Source organism: Thalassophryne amazonica, chromosome 8 (genome assembly GCF_902500255.1).
Source record: "Thalassophryne amazonica chromosome 8, fThaAma1.1, whole genome shotgun sequence".
Taxonomy (NCBI): Eukaryota; Metazoa; Chordata; class Actinopteri; order Batrachoidiformes; family Batrachoididae; genus Thalassophryne; species Thalassophryne amazonica.
The window spans coordinates 80,810,251-80,830,920 of record NC_047110.1 but is presented as its reverse complement, the minus strand read 5'-3'; positions in this window follow the sequence as shown (position 1 = coordinate 80,830,920).

The following is a 20,670-nucleotide window of genomic DNA, read 5'->3' as shown; positions in this document are numbered from 1 at the left end:
TGGTTATGCAAACCGATTGTTTCAGCAGCTGTCTGAGTGGCTGGTCTCAGACGATCTTGGAGCTGAACATGCTGGATGTGGAGGTCCTGGGCTGGTGTGGTTACACGTGGTCTGCGGTTGTGAGGCTGGTTGGATGTACTGCCAAATTCTCTGAAACACCTTTGGAGATGGCTTATGGTAGAGAAATGAACATTCAATACACGAGCAACAGCTCTGGTTGACATTCCTGCTGTCAGCATGCCAATTGCACGCTCCCTCAAATCTTGCGACATCTGTGGCATTGTGCTGTGTGATAAAACTGCACCTTTCAGAGTGGCCTTTTATTGTGGGCAGTCTAAGGCACACCTGTGCACTAATCATGGTGTCTAATCAGCATCTTGATATGGCACACCTGTGAGGTGGGATGGATTATCTCAGCAAAGGAGAAGTGCTCACTATCACAGATTTAGACTGGTTTGTGAACAATATTTGAGGGAAATGGTGATATTGTGTATGTGGAAAAAGTTTTAGATCTTTGAGTTCATCTCATACAAAATGGGAGCAAAACCAAAGGTGTTGCGTTTATATTTTTGTTGAGTGGAGGATGTTCATTCAGTTGTTTAATTTTGTAGAAAAAAAGCAGATCACAGACATGACACAAAACTAAAGTCATTTCAAATGGCAACTTTCTGGCTTTAAGAAACACTATAAGAAATCAGGAAAAAAATTGTGGCAGTCAGTAACGGTTACTTTTTTAGTCCAAGCAGAGGGAAAAAAATATGGACTCACTCAATTCTGAGGAATAAATTATGGAATCATCCTGTAAATTTTCATCCCCAAAACTAACACCTGCATCAAATCAGATCTGCTCGTTAGTCTGCATCTAAAAAGGAGTGATCACACCTTGGAGAGCTGTTGCACCAAGTGGACTGACATGAATCATAGCTCCAACACGAGAGATGTCAATTGAAACAAAGAAGAGGATTATCAAACTCTTAAAAGAGGGTAAATCATCACGCAATGTTGCAAAAGATGTTGGTTGTTCACAGTCAGCTGTGTCTAAACTCTGGACCAAATACTAACAACATGGGAAGGTTGTTAAAGGCAAACATACTGGTAGACCAAGGAAGACATCAAAGCGTCAAGACAGAAAACTTAAAGCAATATGTCTCAAAAATCGAAAAGGCACAACAAAACAAATGAGGAATGAATGGGAGGAAACTGGAGTCAACGTCTGTGACCGAACTGTAAGAAACCGCCTAAAGGAAATGGGATTTACATACAGAAAAGCTAAACGAAAGCCATCATTAACACCTAAACAGAAAAAAACAAGGTTACAATGGGCTAAGGAAAAGCAATCATGGACTGTGGATGACTGGATGAAAGTCATATTCAGTGATGAATCTCAAATCTGCATTGGGCAAGGTGATGATGCTGGAACTTTTGTTTGGTGCCATTCCAATGAGATTTATAAAGATGACTGCCTGAAGAGAACATGTAAATTTCCACAGTCATTGATGATATGGGGCTGCATGTCAGGTAAAGGCACTGGGGAGATGGCTGTCATTACATCATCAATAAATGCACAAGTTTACGTTGATATTTTGGACACTTTTCTTATCCCATCAATTGGAAGGATGTTTGGGGATGATGAAATCATTTCTCAAGATGATAATGTATCTTGCCATAGAGCAAAAACTGTGAAAACATTCCTTGCAAAAAGACACATAGGGTCAATGTCATGGCCTGTAAATAGTCCGGCTCTTAATCCAATTGAAAATCTTTGGTGGAAGTTGAAGAAAATGGTCCATGACAAGGCTCCAACCTGCAAAGCTGATCTGGCAACAACAATCAGAGAAAGTTGGAGCCAGATTGATGAAGAGTACTGTTTGTCACTCATTAAGTCCATGCCTCAGAGACTGCAAGCTGTTATAAAAGCCAGAGGTGGTGCAACAAAATACTAGTGATGTGTTGGAGCGTTCTTTTGTTTTTCATGATTCCATAATTTTTTCCTCAGAATTGAATGATTCCATATTTATTTCCCTCTGCTTGGTCTAAAAAAGTAACTGTTACTGACTGCCACAATTTTTTTTCCTGATTTCTTATAGTGTTTCTTAAAGCCAGAAAGTTGCCATTTGAAATGACTTTAGTTTTGTGTCATGTCTGTGATCTGCTTTTTTCTACAAAATTAAACAACTGAATGAACATCCTCCGAGGCCGGTGATTCCATAATTTTTGCCAGGGGTTGTATATCAGTCAGTCAGTCCTCCCTCAGCTGTCTAGCAATAACATCTGCTCATCAATAAACACAGCCTTCCACAGACCTCAGCAGCCGCTGGTTTTCCAGGCAGCTAAACAGCTGCTGCTGCACTCTTGTCTTCCTCGACCACCACCCTCATTGACCACCACCTCTGGTAAGAAGAGGAGTAAGAGATGCCTGAAGCTTGGTTGGAAGGATCATGTGTCTGCTTCCACAAAGGCTGCGGTTATCCAGCCAAGACCACCATCAGGGCCAGTGCCAGAGAGAGCATTCAGATCATCACCTGTTATTTCTGGTGGATTCGAGGCGGTCATGGATGGACACACCTCCTTACCTGCTTTTTCTCAAAGCTCAGAGGCAGTCACGGACAGACGCGCCACAGCACCTATTTTTTTCTCCCGGCTTCAAGGTGGCCATGGATGGACATGCCTCCTCACCTGCTTTTTCTCCAAGTTCTGAGGCAGTCATGAGCAGATGCGCCACATCACCTGTTTTTTTCTCCAAGCTCCAAGGCAGTCACAGACAGACACGTCTCATCTTCTTTTTTCCTGGCTTCAAGGTGGTCATGGATGGATGTGTCTCATCACCTGTATTGGTCTCCTGGCTTTCAGGCGGTCACAGATGGACGTGCCTTATCACCCATGGTTTCTTCAAGCTCCGAGGCAGTCACAGACAGACACGTCTCATCTTCTTTTTTCCTGGCTTCAAGGTGGCCATGGATGGATGTGTCTCATCACCTGTATTGGTCTCCTGGCTTTGAGGCGGTCACAGATGGACGTGCCTCATCACCCATGGTTTCTTCAAGCTCAGAGGCAGTCATGGACAGATGTGCCTCATCACCTGTATTGGTCTCCAGCTAACCTTGAGGTAGTCGCAGAGCGACACAGCTCTTTTGCTTTCTTTTTCAGGTCAGAGAGAGACCTCAGCCCTCTACCGGTTGACATTGATGTTTTGATGGAGCCATCTGCTTTTGTTCCAAATGATAGCACTGTTCCCGACAGCATTGCAGCTCCTGGAGGGCCACCTGGGTGCTTTCAATTTCAATTATTCAATTTATTTTCATTTATATAGCACCAAATCACAACAGAGTTGCCTCAAGGCGCTTCACACAAATAAGGTGTAACCTTACTAAACCCCAGAGCAGCAGTGGTTCCTTTCCCACTGATGTCAGTGGTCCGGTGAAACCATCTGGTTGTGCTCCTGATGACAGTGCTGTTCCTGGGTAGCCTGCGGGCTCCAGTTCAGAGGGTGTCTGTGCTCTAGTGGAGCCATCTGCCTCTGTCCCAGAAGACGTCACAGAGGGACCATCTGTCCCTACTGTTGATTTGGAGGAGCCTGCAGACTTCGACCCTGTTGGTGTCACAGTTCCAGTCCACCCACATAACCACTAACAGGAGCCGGCAAGTGCTGGTTCAGAGGGCATCTTTGCTCTAGTGGAGTCAATTCACCTCTGGTCCTGAGGACGTTGGTACAACTGTGAACCATATGGCCACTCTCCTACTGCTCCTGTGGACTCCTGTGGGCCATAGGATTATTGACCTACTGCGGCTGTAAACCCTTGTGGGGACATCCAGCAGCCCACCTGATGCTGCTGAGAATTCCGGCACCCTGTCCAGCTGCCCACCAGATGAGCAGCTGTGAACTCTGGTGGGCTGCCCAGCTGCCCATCTGACATGGCTGTGTACTCCAGTGGGTCCTCCAGCAGCCCTCATGCCTCAGTCATGTACTCCAGGGGTTGGTCAGCTTCCCTCCTGTTGCTGCAGTGAACACCTGTGGACAGTCCAGCTGTCCTCCCGACTGTCATAGACTGCTGGTGGTCGGTCGGTCTCTCTCCTGACTCTGCAGTGAACACCAATGGACAGTCTGGTCATCCTCCTAACACTGATGTGGACTCCTGTTGGCCACATGGCAATCCTCTGACCCTGCTGTGAACTCCTGTCATCCTCCTGACTCGGCTATGGACTTTTGTCAGCTGCCCGGTCGTCGTCCTCGACTGTGTCTTCGGTTCCTGCTGGCTGTTCAGCCATGCATTTGGTTTCTTCTCTGATGTCTGTTATAATCAGTGATGGGCACAGATAACCAAAAAATTAACTTCGATAACAGATAATCAGATAACTGAAAAGTTATCTTCGATAAAGATAAAACAATAAACCACCCAAAAATTTATCGGAAGTTACAGATAACCGATAACAGATAAATTCTAATATTATCTCTGGCACATTTACAACTAATAGTAAAACAAATTTAATATCTTCTAATAATATTAAAAATAACAAACCCAAACAATAAGACCATACTTTTTTCTTTCAATAGTCTGCCCCTGCTGGAAGCTCTACAGTGCTCCTAGCACAGACAGAGACACCCCGGGACCCAAACAATGAGACCACACTTTTTTCTTTCAACATTAGGCACTTGCTGGAAGCTCTTATTTGTTACAACCCTCCCAGTACAGAGGCACTCTGAGAACAGTCATAAAGCCAGACCTGTAGCAATTATAAAATTCCGGTCATGCGGAGGTCTTGAAAAATAAAGTCATATTGACTTATGGTTTTGATTTATAAATAACATTAATACCGATAGAATAACTCCATTAATGTCAATTCTGTCATTTGTACAAAGTTAAATTATAACATATATCTTTTAATGTTGAATAATGCACTAATTCTGGGGTTTTGTAACAAAGAGACAGATCGCAAAGGATTCTGGGTAAAGGTGCCTGCTAAACACTGATCGGTTCAATCATTCATTATGTAAACCAACACGTTAATGTGACGTCTGTTGTGTGTTGGTGTTTAAATGTGCTTTTGTAAAATATTCCATTGTTTTATTTGTAAAAACAGGCATTTTTACGGAGCTCTGGAAGTGTCATCGCAAATTTTTTTGCATGTATTTTTTTGCATTCTTTTTTTTTCATTTTTTGGCATTCTCTCTTTACAACATTCATTTGATGTTGTAAAACATACTTTACACTGTGCGAGATGATTTTTCATGCAGGAATTTTTTGGACCAAGTTTCAGTTTAATCGTGCGTCCTGTATCGTGTAGTGTTCATGGAGTATCAAGCTGCGGTCAACATCTGACGACCACCTCCTGATCGCTGATCGTATGGTCGAATGAGAATCAAACCTGTTTGGTATTATTGTGGTCGGCCGTCGTGAGGTTATCCTGCTGCTGAAAGCTACAAGCAGCATCCAACCGTTCGCACTGTACCTGTGCAAACATTGCAGAGCTGTCTTGTAATAATGTTATTATTATTATTATTATTATTAAAGCCATTTGCAAGGCAAAAATTTGATTTGACAATCATCTTTCTTTCTTTCTTTCTTTCTTTAATATTTATTTCATTCAGTTAAAAGAAAAAAACTGAAAAACAGAAATAAAGCATCACAATCACCAGAATGAAAAGGAGCAGAGAGAAGAACAAGTCTTATATCTGACATATGCAGGGTCAAAATAAATAGAACACTGCCATCTACTGGTCCCCAGACACTGCCATGAACACTAGTGGCCAGTAGAGGCTTTCAAAACAAATTCTAGATAATCCCTGTCTGTTCACATTTAAAATGTGTGGAATTTAACAAACGCAATTAAAAAATCAACGTCTATAAATGCAGAGAATATATACAAGAGAGTTTTAGGCACTAGAGTTTAATGCTGTTGTCCTTGGAGCCTGAACAGAGTGTCTGAAATGCATTTGTCCTGTCGTGACTACTGAGATTACATCATCCTACCCATAATGCACTGCGGGGCAGAGCATGTGCTCACAAAACCTTAAAAATTAATACATTACTTTAAAACTAAAACATATATGTGATGTTTTTACTTTATACAACTTCAGACATGACAGTAATTTTAAATAACTTGTCCAAAATTAGTTTGGTTAAAATTTGAACCATAAGTTAAAGATGTATGCCTCTGGATGACTTGGGTCATATTGCCAGCATATCACCATGGTGTTAAAAAAAAATGTTTTTTTTCTTCTTATTGGAGCTGTTTTTTTTTTTATCTGCAGAGAATTGAGATGCTTTTTAAACAAGTAGTTCTTATTTGTTTATAAAAGTTATAACTGTGTGTCTGGTAAAAACCTTTTAACAGGTGGGTGCTGAACTAATTTTAAAAATGCTTGTCACTCTTCAGCTTTTTTTATTTTGTTTATTGCTTTAAAAGTTAGCGGACAAAAATTCACTGGAAGATAATTAGTCCGATGATCGTCTTTAAAGTTATCTTAATGAAAACAATTATTGGAACTGTGCCCACCACTGGTTATAATTAGTGTGTCTAATTTTGTTTTCTACGGTGGGTTTCCCATGTGGGTTTGCTTGCGTAATGTGCCCCAAGAAGAATGCATGCGAACAGTTTTTCTTCCATCTTTCCTGTTTGTCCATAGCTACTACAAGTAAAAAAAAAAAACAATCAAAAACACAAATTTCTCTTTACCACTGGTGGAAAATGAATACCCTAAGCCAATAAAAAATGATCCCCAATTGACATAATTTGGTTGCTGATGGAAGGGAAATTGTGGGTGATTTCAGCGTGGAGAGAGGAAAACAGACAGCAATCAGACACGTTTGATATTTGAGAGATTTTTGATATTTGGCATGTTTGCAGTGTGTAGTTAGTCTGTTGTGGAGTGTATTTAGCGTGTGTAGTTAATGTGTAGTGTTTTTGTGCGTCAAAATAATGAGACGTTTCATGGATGTGGAGCAAGTGCTTCAGTTTTTTTTTTTTTTTTTATATCTGGACTCTGATGGCGCGTTCTGCACATAAGGTGACTCATGAAAGTGACACCTGGAACATCCTTTTCCTGACAAAGAACTGTTCCCATTACTTCAAATATACCTGTTTATTCTGGAACATTAAGAAATATAAAATTTCTGGTTTATCATTTTTATTCCTCAGACTGGTTAAAAACCTTGGTGCCAATGTTTTGTCTTCTGAAGGCAACATATCCACACATTTGTTTATTTGCTTGATTGCTTGCTTGTTTGTTTCGGGGGGGGGTTAACCTATCTTATTTGGGGCATTTTTGCAATGAGTTCCCGGGCTGCACATCTCTGATCTCTGTCAAAAACACTGGTCAGACGGATGCAGGTCAGTTGCACCCATGAATGCAACCACTGGAGTGAAATGATCAGATTTTACAAAAGAAAAAAAAAGAAAGAAATAGTCTTTAAGGCCTTGAGTCGCATATAGCCTCTGATTTTCTACTATGCTAGATGCTTTTACATGTAGAAATAAGAAAGGAAACCAATGCCACTGCTTGCACAAAAATACACTCAACAAAAATATAAACGCAACACTTTTGGTTTTGCTCCCATTTTGTATGAGATGAACTCAAAGATCTAAAACTTTTTCCACATACACAATATCACCATTTCCCTCAAATATTGTTCACAAACCAGTCTAAATCTGTGATAGTGAGTACTTCTCCTTTGCTGAGATAATCCATCCCACCTCACAGGTGTGCCATATCAAGATGCTGATTAGACACCATGATTAGTGCACAGGTGTGCCTTAGACTGCCCACAATAAAAGGCCACTCTGAAAGGTGCAGTTTTGTTTTATTGGGGGGGGGGGGGGGGGATACCAGTCAGTATCTGGTGTGACCACCATTTGCCTCATGCAGTGCAACACATCTCCTTCACATAGAGTTGATCAGGTTGTCAGTTGTGGCCTGTGGAATGTTGGTCCACTCCTCTTCAATGGCTGTGCGAAGTTGCTGGATATTGGCAGGAACTGGTACACGCTGTCATATACGCCGGTCCAGAGCATCCCAAACATGCTCAATGGGTGACATGTCCGGTGAGTATGCCGGCCATGCAAGAACTGGACATTTTCAGCTTCCAAGAATTGTGTACAGATCCTTGTAACATGGGGCCGTGCATTATCCTGCTGCAACATGAGGTGATGTTCTTGGATGTATGGCACAACAATGGGCCTCAGGATCTCGTCACGGTATCTCTGTGCATTCAAAATGTCATCAATAAAATGCACCTGTGTTCTTCGTCCATAACAGACACCTGCCCATACCATAACCCCACCGCCACCATGGGCCACTCGATCCATCAGAAAACCGCTCACCCACATGACGCCACACACGCTGTCTGCCATCTGCCCTGAACAGTGTGAACCGGGATTCATCCGTGAAGAGAACACCTCTCCAACGTGCCAAACGCCAGCGAATGTGAGCATTTGCCCACTCAAGTCGGTTACGACGACGAACTGGAGTCAGGTCGAGACCCTGATGAGGACGACGAGCATGCAGATGAGTTTCCCTGAGACGGTTTCTGACAGTTTGTGCAGAAATTCTTTGGTTATGCAAACCGATTGTTTCAGCAGCTGTCCGAGTGGCTGGTCTCAGACGATCTTGGAGGTGAACATGCTGGATGTGGAGGTCCTGGGCTGGTGTGGTTACACGTGGTCTGTGGTTGTGAGGCTGGTTGGATGTACTGCCAAATTCTCTGAAACACCTTTGGAGACGGCTTATGGTAGAGAAATGAACATTCAATACACGAGCAACAGCTCTGGTTGACATTCCTGCTGTCAGCATGCCAACTGCACGCTCCCTCAAATCTTGCGACATCTGTGGCATTGTGCTGTGTGAGAAAACTGCACCTTTCAGAGTGGCCTTTTATTGTGGACAGTCTAAGGCACACCTGTGCACTAATCATGGTGTCTAATCAGCATCATGGTATGGCACACCTGTGATGTGGGATGGATTATCTCAGCAAAGGAGAAGTGCTCACTATCACAGATTTAGACTGGTTTGTGAACAATATTTGAGGGAAATGGTGATATTGTGTATGTGGAAAAAGTTTTAGATCTTTGAGTTCATCTCATACAAAATGGGAGTAAAACCAAAAGTGTTGCGTTTAGATTTTTGTTGAGTGTACAAATTCTGCCAGAAGAGTCACACACCCCCACCCACCACCCAACAGAATACCTAAGACAGTAACTACAAATATTCTATAGATTGTACAAAGATCCAAAACACCAGTGTACAAAAGCATACATTTCAGACAAATTAATCTCTAGATTTCCAGCTCATGAGCATTCCCACTGCAAAGCGCAGTTACTTTGGATCAAATGTGCCCATAAGTTTCACAGTCTTTGCTTCTAGGTAGTTCTCTGTTCATCTAACTCAATTTATGCGATGTGCTCTGCATGTAATGAGGCAACGGCCCCAACTTCATGCTGGCTGGCATGTGCCGATTTCTCAGAGGAGGATGCAAGGGCAAGGATTAAATTGCATTAGCAGCATAATCATTTCCCTTGGAATGGATCATGACAAAAATGAGTGTCTTGGGCTGAGAATTCCACTACTCTGCCCACGTATTCTTATTGTATTTTTGTATTTATCTTTTGTATTTTTGTGCTTAGATCTTGTGCATGAGTGTGATCTTATTAGACTAGTTAAGATTAAAAGCCACATACTTTCTTCATACCATTCACGATGATGCAGTGCAGCTATGATTTTGAGACTATTTGCAGACCAAAGCATTGATGGTGCAGTTAATGTATCAGATGTGCAGACATCGTCTGTCCAAACCGCTTTTGTTATAATGAGTTTTGAGAATCTGGAGGTAAGTGTGTGGCAGAAGGTCTGAATTCTTACTCAGCCAGACTTGGAGGGGGTAAAAATAAATAAATAAATCCCACTCCAGCATGATTACACCTCTCACAGTTTCACAAACTGTCACAAAAACATCCAGCAGAGGACACACATTGCTTCAGGGGGAAATATGCCTACCAAGATATTGTTTCCTTTGAAAATACATTGAACATCTTTTGCTATAGTATCTTGCTTCCTGAGTGATGTTCTGGCAGTTATGTGCAAAGTAACACATTGCAGAATTGGTTTGAGTGATAGTATCAGAACTCACACAGGAGCATTAATCAGCTATCAACAAAATGACAAAACCAGTTTGGATCATCTCAAATTACTGAGTTTAGGTTTGCAATTACATATGCATTATGAGCATTATTATTCAGACAGAGTGCAATGTACAGTGTTGTCTTGGAGGATATCTTGTCTTGAGGCAGAAGAAGCTGAATATATGCCCTCCACTGGATGTATAATGACCTGCATTTAATGGATGTTTGAGAGTTGTTTGATGTTTTCCATCATCCAACACTGTAAATTTAAAGGGTGGGCCACTTCAGTTTTTCATGGCATCTGGTGCCACCTGCTGTTTCAGATGTGAAAGGCTAAACATGTGAAAGGCTAAACCCTGAATACTATATGGCCCAGTTTTTTTATGTATTTCCAAAAAATCTTGTAAGAATTCTTACATTTATAACAATGCAATAACCAAAATCCATATTTGCTTCAAAATTTAATTAACTTCCTTCTTTCTGCGACAAAAAGTCTACCTCTCAACTATATTTCATTGAAATCTGTTTATCTTTTTGATAAATCTTGCTGACCATCTACATGAATGTTTGCCTGAAATTATTCTCCATCTAAAGCAGACTGCTGCACGATGAGATTATATTAACTACAATATGCTATGATAGCTATAATGCAAAATCATTAACACCCAAATATAATTTAATCCAATGTTTGCCTCTGATGTTAAATAGGAGAAAATTAATTTGACATTCATGAGATAATTATTTGAAAAAACTGTGAGACTTTCTGGCAGTACCTATTGCAAAAAACATAGTCAAGTAAACATCAGTCAGCTGTGAGTTGTTTTGGAATCCTGTGGAATCAGATTCCCTCAGATATTCTCTTAAAGGCATGTCATAAACACATCTTCATTAAACAAGGTAGGGAGCCACATGAAACGACAGGTATCCATTGTAACTAAGAGGAGTATTAAAACTAATTGCTCCACTCAGACAGTTGCCACCAATGGGTAATGCGTGAGTGGTTTAAGATAACTCTGCAAACAGTATGTGTTTGATTTATAAGTTGTGGACTTTTGACAGCAGCAGTGTGGTTCCTGGTTGGTCTTTCTTAATTTAATTTGTGCATCAACTGTCAATAATTAAACTCTGATGTATTGAGGATCATTTCTGGGTGATATGCCATTACAATCTGTAAGATCTTCAAGAACAGGCCTAAGAGGATTTGTTGCTTTTATGGTGATGCACATGCAGAAAGGTAATGCAGAAATTGCTGAATGCAGAGATTTCTTTCACATTTTCCTTGTGTCTATCTATAGCATGTTAAAATAAGTGTAAATGTTCAGCAAAATGTGACAATCCCTCAAGTTAAGCTCCTCCACCTTCTTTCATGATTTGCTGTTTGTTGTCAGCAAAACTAATACAATTTTGATGTTACCTGTTATACTAAATGTATCTGAATGATTGTTCATTTTTCCTGACGTTTCCTGCCAATATCTTTACTTCAGATAAGATAGGCGAGACATGCCACTCCCCGTCCACATCCTCCAGCTCCTCCTAGGGCATTCTGAGATCAAATGGGGCATAAAATCCCCCCAGCATGTTCTAGGTCATCCCCAGGGGTCTGCCAATGGCATTTCATTCCCATGATTACTTGCCTTAGCATATATGTCAGACTCCTCACACTAGCTGCCAAATTGTGTTTGTACAAATGTGGCATTCATACTCAAGTGGGAATTCAACATCTCTGCCTTCCTATTAGATACAGAAAAACACATTATTTGAAATTTTTCTGGGACACTCCAAGTTAGGATGTGGCGTGTGCTCCAGTACGGGCATTCCTGGCATCAACAATACTAAATTAGCAGTTTTCTTAAGTAAATGTTTTGTCTAGTTCATGCCGAGGAGTTAATACAGACAAGCAATCAGTAACACTTCTAATCTGACAATACAGCTCATGTTTGTTGGGGGGGGTGAAAACATCAAGAAGTTTAAATTTGACGCATTGACATTTATGCATGTGTCAAATGCAGTGGTGGGCACAGTTCAGCTAATCCAACAGCAGATAATTATCAAAGCTAATGTTTTTGCTATCTGATTAGCTTTTCAGATAAGTTTTAAAACCATCATTGGACCAATTATCTTCCGATAAATTTAGTTCCGATAACTTTCAGTCCGATAACATTTTCTTTGCTGGTAAAGTTTAACGGTCAAAAACGTTTGTAAACCCTAAAATCAAACATTTTAGTCCGTTTGTTGTGTGGAGCAGACTGGCTGCCTGTCGCTTGCTGATGATGTCATCATTAAGCACAAAACGTGATTGGCCGGTCGATGCAGGGATCATTGTGGGTAGTGTAGTTCAGGTTCACTTTGACGTTACAGTGACTCGTCCACTCGACACAAAAACAAAACAGACTAATTTTAACATTATTATATTTTATTTTTTTGTGGCTGTAATTTAATCGCCAAGACTCGGTGGGGGAGAGGAGCTCTCACAGCACAGCTGTGTGTACTGAGGAAGGGACTTTTCTTCACTTTTAGACACTGTTTTGGATTTAAAAAAACGGATGCTTTATGTGGATTATTTTTTCAGATGAATCCCACTGAAACTGAAATTTACTCTGTGTATTACTACGTGTGTCTTTTACTCTGCCAATCAATGCAGGGTTCAAAGCGTGTGAAAAAAGCAGCAGCTTTTAGCTCGTAAATGATGTGTATCTAATACTGAGATAAACTGACTTGTAATACTGTGTTTTACTGCTTTTGAAAGATGATGACAGTGTTTGGGGTTTTCTTTTTTTATTTATTCATTTTTCATGTGTTCTTTGTGTTTGTGATCCTTGAATTTACCCAGCAGCCCCTGCGGCGCTTAAAGTGAAACTGGTTTATCAGACGTCGACAGTGTAATCTGATGTGACCACGTCCAAATCAATACTAATAGTTATCGGTTATCTGTAATAAAGATACATATTTTAGCAGTTTATCGGCTTATCGTCATAAAAGATAACTTTTCAGTTATCTGATTAATGGTTATCAAAGCTAACTTTTTGGTTAGCTGTGCCCACCACTGATCAAATGCTATTATTCAAAGTGACATGTAATCACATTTGCACACAGAGATCAATCAGGATCTTCCATACAAGCTGTTGACCTAGTGACCTCAAGAAACTTGGAGTTGATCCACAGACCTTTTTGTTAATAGATAACCTGAACTATCCTCTGAAGTACAAACACTTCCCCCAAACTCTTGACAGTTATTAATTTACATCTGTTTTAGCTCAACTCAATGGTTTAAAAGTACTTATTTTAAAGACTACTTATTTTCAACATGGGTGCAACATTGTTGCAGTTTCAATCTCTTAAACAGGGCTTCTTCTCTTCAGTCATCTTTATCTCAGTCTTTTTCCAACATTCATTTCAGATCAGTGTGTGTGCCCCAAAATGAATACGTTGGGGGTACAGCATTGTGCTCAAAGATGCTTCAAACTTCAACCTTGCCCAGGGATCAATGGTTTAAAACCACCCGCTCCACTACGTGTTCCATCACCTCAGGCAGTGCTTCCCAATCCAAAGGATGCCATCTTTTCCCATTTGTTCCTGATCTACACAGACCACATCAGCTCATTTAGGTGTGTGAGTACAATTACAGTCCCAAAATGTCACCATTTATCACAGAGACATAAGTGAACCACCAGCTGAGGGTTAAGAAGTACTTTTACATTGCACAGTGGAGAACCCGGTTGTCTTGTGAGCCACGTCTCGTTATGGGTGGACTGAAAGTGACAGCTGGGGTTGGTCCAGCAGGTACCCACTCATATGGGAACACACCTAGCTGCCAGAGGATCAGCTTTACCTGCTAGGGAATTTACCTCAATGCATTTAGCCATGCTAACACCAGTCATGAGAGTCAAGTTCATTCCTTTGAGCAGATCTGTTTGGTGATCACATTTTAGAGGATCAAAGCCTTCAGAAATACTTTTGGTGTAAGATTTTGCAATAAACTTAATGCAAGTTTGTGCACAGAGTTTCTGTTTTTGCTGTTTTCGAGGGAATGACATATCTAATCCATGAGTTAAATGGTATCCATTTGTGGTGCCTTTTTTTTTTTTAACACAACTTACATTATACATTAGACAGTGTCCCGGCCCAGGGTGAGTTTGATTCAGACTTCATCTTCACCAAAAAAGCTATCACCTCCCACCTATCCCAGATTCCACAGAACTGTTAGGGTGCAACTACACCTGCCTCAAGATGAGACAGCTACTATTACTATTACTACTACTACTACTGTTGCTGCTTATGCTGCTATGCTACTGCTACACAGTAAATTTTGCAGAGTAAAATTTACTCTGCTGGGATAACATTTGGTCCCAGTCCAAAGAGAGCTAAATATACTCTATCACAGTGTAAAATCAGCTCTTATTGGAGTAGAAACACTTGATTTAACAAGACAGTAGAGCTGATTTCACACTATAGTAGAGTGTAATTTACTCTATTTAGACTGGGACCAAATGTTATCCCGGCAGAGTATATTTTACTCAGCAAAATTTACTCAATTTTGCACCGCAAAAAGTCTCTCCCATTAGCTACGATGACGACTATTAAAGTCCTCAATAGTAAATTAACTACTTTTATATAGCGCTTTTCCATCTGCATCAGAAGCTCAAAGTGCTTTACAATTATGCCTCACATTCACCCAAACACACTCACACACCGATGTCAGGGTGCTGCCATGCAAAGCGTTCACTACACACTGGGAGCAACTAGGGGATGAAGGACCTTGCCCAAGGGCCCTTAGTGATTTTCCAGTCTGACTTTTGTACCGAGGATCCTCTGGTCTGAAGCCCAGCGCTTAACGACTAGACCATCACCCCCCCCCCCCCCCTTCACAATTTAACGTTGTGAATAAACTATTTAAATATGAAGATAAAACATGGAGTCAAAATCCAGTAAAGATACTTGATTAACATAAAAATTAGGAAAAAATACTTATATACACTACTATAGAGAAAGAGAGGAGGAAGAAAACAGAGACACTTCTTGATGAATAAATTACACCTTTATCATGAACACTTTCAGACATACTTCATAAAGACTTTCTACAAGCTGTCTGTGCACCCAAGAAGCACCAGGCTGAAGAAAAGAACAATAAATAAATTACTGAATTATCACAGCATGTGAAGTACCATGTCTAATAGCATAGTTCTGAGAATGACATTACCAACAAATTACAACCACAATCGGCCCCAATGTGCATACTGAAAGTTGAATTAGTAATCCAAAGACATTCAATGCTGCACGTTGATCTTGTAAAAGACAATTAATGCCTCACATGCTCAAGAAAATGCAGTTCCAAATGGCTTCTTTGATATTTTCAATCTCTGCTCTGTTTTTAGATGTTTTGGCTGTTAATCTTTTCAAAAAGTATAAGGATAAATTTAATCTGGAGTACTGATTTAGCACACACACACTATCAGGGGATAACCGGCTACATAATGTTATTGTACAGACAAAGCTAAAAACCCGTTTCTCTACTGGTTTTTGCTACCATTGAACAGGAGAAAATATCTTCAGAAATGTATGTTAGTATGCATATGTGGACCTCACTATATATAAAGAACCATTTTAAAATGACAATTGCACAGATAAAGGCTTACCTTAGCCTTGCAATTGCCCCTCAGCCCTGCTCACCACTGAATCAGTACAAATCAATTGTCAGTAAGGCACTCATTGTGGAATACCTCGTCCTTAATCTACAACAGACTTGAGGTGACTCAGTAGAGAGCAGTGCCAGGGGATGACCAAGAAGCAACCTCTGGCCAATTAAGTCCAGAATTGAAAAATCTTATAGTTTCTTGAATGGCTGCCTGAACCTGGATCCAAAAGTGAGTTACTTCCCATAGAAGCCCATGTTAAAATGTCCAGCTTCACAGCAGAAATAAATGTTTCCAATGTGGTTAAAAAAAAGACAAAACAAAACACTGTTTTTGTCTCTATGAAAGCGGTGAATTTTCTTATAACATGTCAGTTTAGAATATTTTAAGCCATGAAATGGTTAAGTGTAGGGTCACTTTGACAGCTAGTATGCACAGTGAGCCCATTTCAAAGCAATGCTTTCTTATCCATGAACTACATATATATATATATATATATATATATATATATATATATATATATATATATATATATATATATATATATATATATACACACACACACACACAGAGAGAGAGAGTTGTGTTCAAATGTTTACATACCCTGGCAGAATGTTTGATATTTTTTGGCCATTTTCAGAGAATAACACAAAAACGTTTTTTCTCTCTCTCTCTCTCTCTCATGGTTAATGGTAATGTTAAGCGATATATTGTCAAAGAAATGACAACAGAAACTATCCAAATGACCCTGGTGATTTTGGTGATTTCTGATATCATGCCCACAAGTTGACAAAAACGTTTGAGTGGCACCAAAACATAACCATCCTCATTTGTGATCTGTTTTCTTGTGTGTGTATAAAAGGTGCTATTTCTACCGGGTTCTTTCATGTAATTTACTGCCCCTTACCAAGAACCAAATGATTGTATTCCTCATTTTTAGTTTATTAAAGGTCACAACAAAAACCAGGCCTGTATCCCTCAGAGACACTGTCCATCTTGTGAAGGCACATGAAACAGCTTGTAAAGCACTTTTATACAGTGAGTGTTAACAATGGGTGTGGTTTCATCTCACATTTCTAATGTTACTGGCTCTCACAGATAGGGGGTGCTCTCCCTGTGTCTGAAACTTGGACATATGATGGAAGTGAAACCTAACTTATATTCCTCAGAACCTCCAAACAAATAACACAAATACTTGATAGCTAACATAAAATAAAGAATTAGCACATATTATCTAACAAAGGTCAGTGACTTTTTGTGCTGTTGACAGACCCTTGCATCTTTCTTCCAGTGCCGCACTGACGTTTCTGGTTTCCGAGTCATAGGGAAAGCAAAGGAATTGTCAAAGAAAAGGTAATTGAACTGTATAAAACAGGAAAGGGATATAAAAATATCCAAGGGACTGAGAATGCCAATCAGCAGTGTTCAAACTCAAATTAAGAAGTGGAAAATGAGGGATCGTGTTGGAACCAAACCACAGTCAGGTAGACCAACAAAAATTTCAGCATCAACTGCCAAGAAAATTGTTCAGGATGCAAAGGAAAACCTACAAATAACTTCAGCTGAAAGACGGGACTCTCTGGAAAAGAAAGTGGTGTGGCTGTTTGAAGATGCACAATAAGGAGGCACTTGAAGAAAAATGGGCTGCATGGTCAAGTTGCCAGAAGAAATGGTAAATGGACTGCATTTATGAAAAAAACGCTTTTCCATCTGCATCAGATGCTCAAAGTGCTTTACAATAATGCCTCACATTCACCCCGATGTCAGGGTGCTGCCATACAAGGTGCTCACTACACACCGGGCGCAACTAGGAGATTAAGGACCTCACCCAAGAGACCTTAGTGATTTTCCACTCAGGCTGGGATTTGAACCAAGGATCTTCTGGTCTCAAGCCCAACACCTTAACCACTAGACCATCACCTCCCCTAGAAAGCCATTATTATGCAAATTCCTCAAAGTATCCAGCTTACAATACACCAAACAGTACAGAGAACAAAGTCATTTGGAGTAATGAGACTAAAATTTAACTTTTAGGCCATAACCATAAACATTACATTTGGAAAGGAGTAAACAAGGCCTATGATGAAAGGGACACCCTTCCTACTGTGAAGCACAGAGGTGGACTGCTGATGTTTTGGGGATGTGTGAGCTACAAAGGCACAGGAAACTTGGTCACAATTGATGGCAGGATGAATGCACCATGTTACACCAACATGACAACGATCCAAAATATAAGGCCAAGTTGACGTATCATTGGCTACAGTAGAATAAAGTGAGGGTTCTGGAATGGCCATCTCAATCTCCTGACCTCAAAATCATTGAGCCACATTGGGGAGATCTCAAACATGCAGTTCATGTAAGACAGCCCAAGAATGTATAGGAACTGGAGGCTTTTTGCAAAGAAGATTGGGCAGCTTTACCATCAGAGTAAACAATGATCCTCGTCCACAACTACTACAGAAGACTCCAAGTTGTCATTGATGCTAAAGGGGGCAATACATGGCATGAAGAACTGGGGTATGCAAACCTTTGATCAGGGTCATTTGGGTAGTTTCTGTCGTCATTATGACTTAAAAAGAGTCAACACAGTTGTTCGACAATAAATGACTTCACCCAACCACTACCCACGTGTGAAAAAAAGTTTTTGTGTTATCATTCACATTCTCTGCAAAATGGTGAAAATAAATGGTAAATGGACTGCATTTATATAGCGCTTTTCCATCGGCATCAGACGCTCAAAGCACTTTACAATAATGTCTGATGTCAGGGTGCTGCCATACAAGGCGCTCACTACACACCGGGAGCAATAGGGGATTAGTGCGGCCTTAGTGATTTTCCAGTTAGGTGGAGATTTGAACCGAGGATCCTCTGGTCTCAAGCCCAACACCTTAACCACTAGACCATCACCTCCCCCCAAAAAATCAAAAATTCTGCAAGAGTATGTAAATGTTTGAGCACCACTGTATACACACACACACACACACACATATATATATATATATATACACTACCTGGGGTACCCGCCACTGCCCGGGTTAACTTGTTTTAGACATAAGCCAAATGCCAATCATTTTAATCAAAACAATTGCCCAACATCCATCCATCCATCCATTTTCTTCAGCTTTATCCGGAGTTGGGTCGCGGGGGCAGCAGCTCAAGCAAAGCCGCCCAGACCTCCCGATCCACACACACCTCCTCCAGCTCCTCCGGGGGAACCCCAAGGTGTTCCCAAGCCAGCCGAGAGATGTAGTCCCTCCAGCGTGTCCTGGGTCTTCCCCGGGGCCTCCTCCCAGTGGGACGTGCCCGGAACACCTCTCCAGCGAGGCGTCCAGGGGGCATCCAGAAAAGATGCCCGAGCCACCTCAAATGACTCCTTTCGACATGGAGGAGCAGCGGCTCGACTCCGAGCTCCTCCCGAGTGACCGAGCTCCTCATCCTATCTCTAAGGGAGCGCCCAGCCACCCTGCGGAGGAAACTCATCTCTGCCGCTTGTACTCGCGATCTCGTTCTTTCGGTCATGATTCAAATCTCATGACCATAGGTGAGGATCGGAACGTAGATCGATCGGTAAATCGAGAGCTTTGCCCCCCTACTCAGCTCTCTCTTCACCACGACGGTCCGATACAGCGACCACATCACTGCAGACGCTGCACCGATCCGTCTATCGATCTCACGCTCCATCCGTCCGTCACTCGTGAACAAGACCCCGAGATACTTAAACTCCTCCACTTGAGGCAAGGACACTCCACCGACCTGAAGAGGGCAAAGCACCTTTTTCCAGTCGAGAACCATGGCGTCGGATTTGGAGGTGCTGATTTTCATCACGGACGCTTCACACTTGGCTGCAAACCGCCCCAGTGCACGCTGAAGGTCCTGATTTGACGAAGCCAACAGAACCACATCATCCGCAAACAGCAGAGACGAGATTCTGTGGTTCCCAAACCAGACCCCCTCTACACCCTGGCTGCGCCTAGAAATTCTGTCCATAAAAATAATGAACAGAACCGGTGACAAAGGGCAGCCCCAGGTTTGACTTACTACCGGCAATGCGAACCAAGCTCCTGCTGCGGTCGTACAGGGACCGGATAGCCCTTAGCAAAGGACCCCAGACCCCGTACTCCCAGAACACTCCCCACAGGGTGCGCCGAGGGACACGGTCGAATGCCTTCTCCAGATCCACAAAACACATGTGGACTGGTTGGGCAAACTCCCATGAACCCTCGAGCACCCGATGGAGCGTGTAGAGCTCGTCCAGTGTGCCGCGACCAGGACGAAAACCACACTGCTCCTCCTGAATCTGAGGTTCGACCATCGGTCGAATTCTCCTCTCCAGTATTCTGGAATAGACCTTACCGGGGAGGCTGAGGAGTGTGATCCCCCTATAGTTGGAACACACCCTCCGGTCCCCCTTCTTAAACAGAGGGACCACCACCCCGGTCTGCCAATCCAGAGGCACTGTCCCCGATCGCCACGCGATGCTGCAGAGGCATGTCAGCCAAGACAGCCCCACAACATCCAGAGACTTAAGGTACTCAGGACGGATTTCATCCACCCCAGGAGCCTTGCCACTCTTCGGAAGCAGTGACGATGGGATTGAGGAGATCCTCGAAGTACTCCTTCCACCGCCCGACAACATCCCCAGTCAGGGTCAACAGCTCCCCACCTGCACCATAAACAGTGCTGGTGGAGAGCTGCTTCCGCCTCCCGAGGCGTCGGACGGTTTGCCAGAATCTCTTCGAGGCCGACCGATAGTCCTCCTCCATAGCCTCCCCGAACTCCTCCCAGACCCGAGATTTTGCCTCTGCGACCGCACAGGCTGCAGCACGCTTGGCCTTCCGGTACCTGTCAGCTGCCTCTGGGGTCCCACCTACCAACAAAGATAAGTAGGACTCCTTCTTCAGCTTGATGGCATCCCTTACTTCCAGTG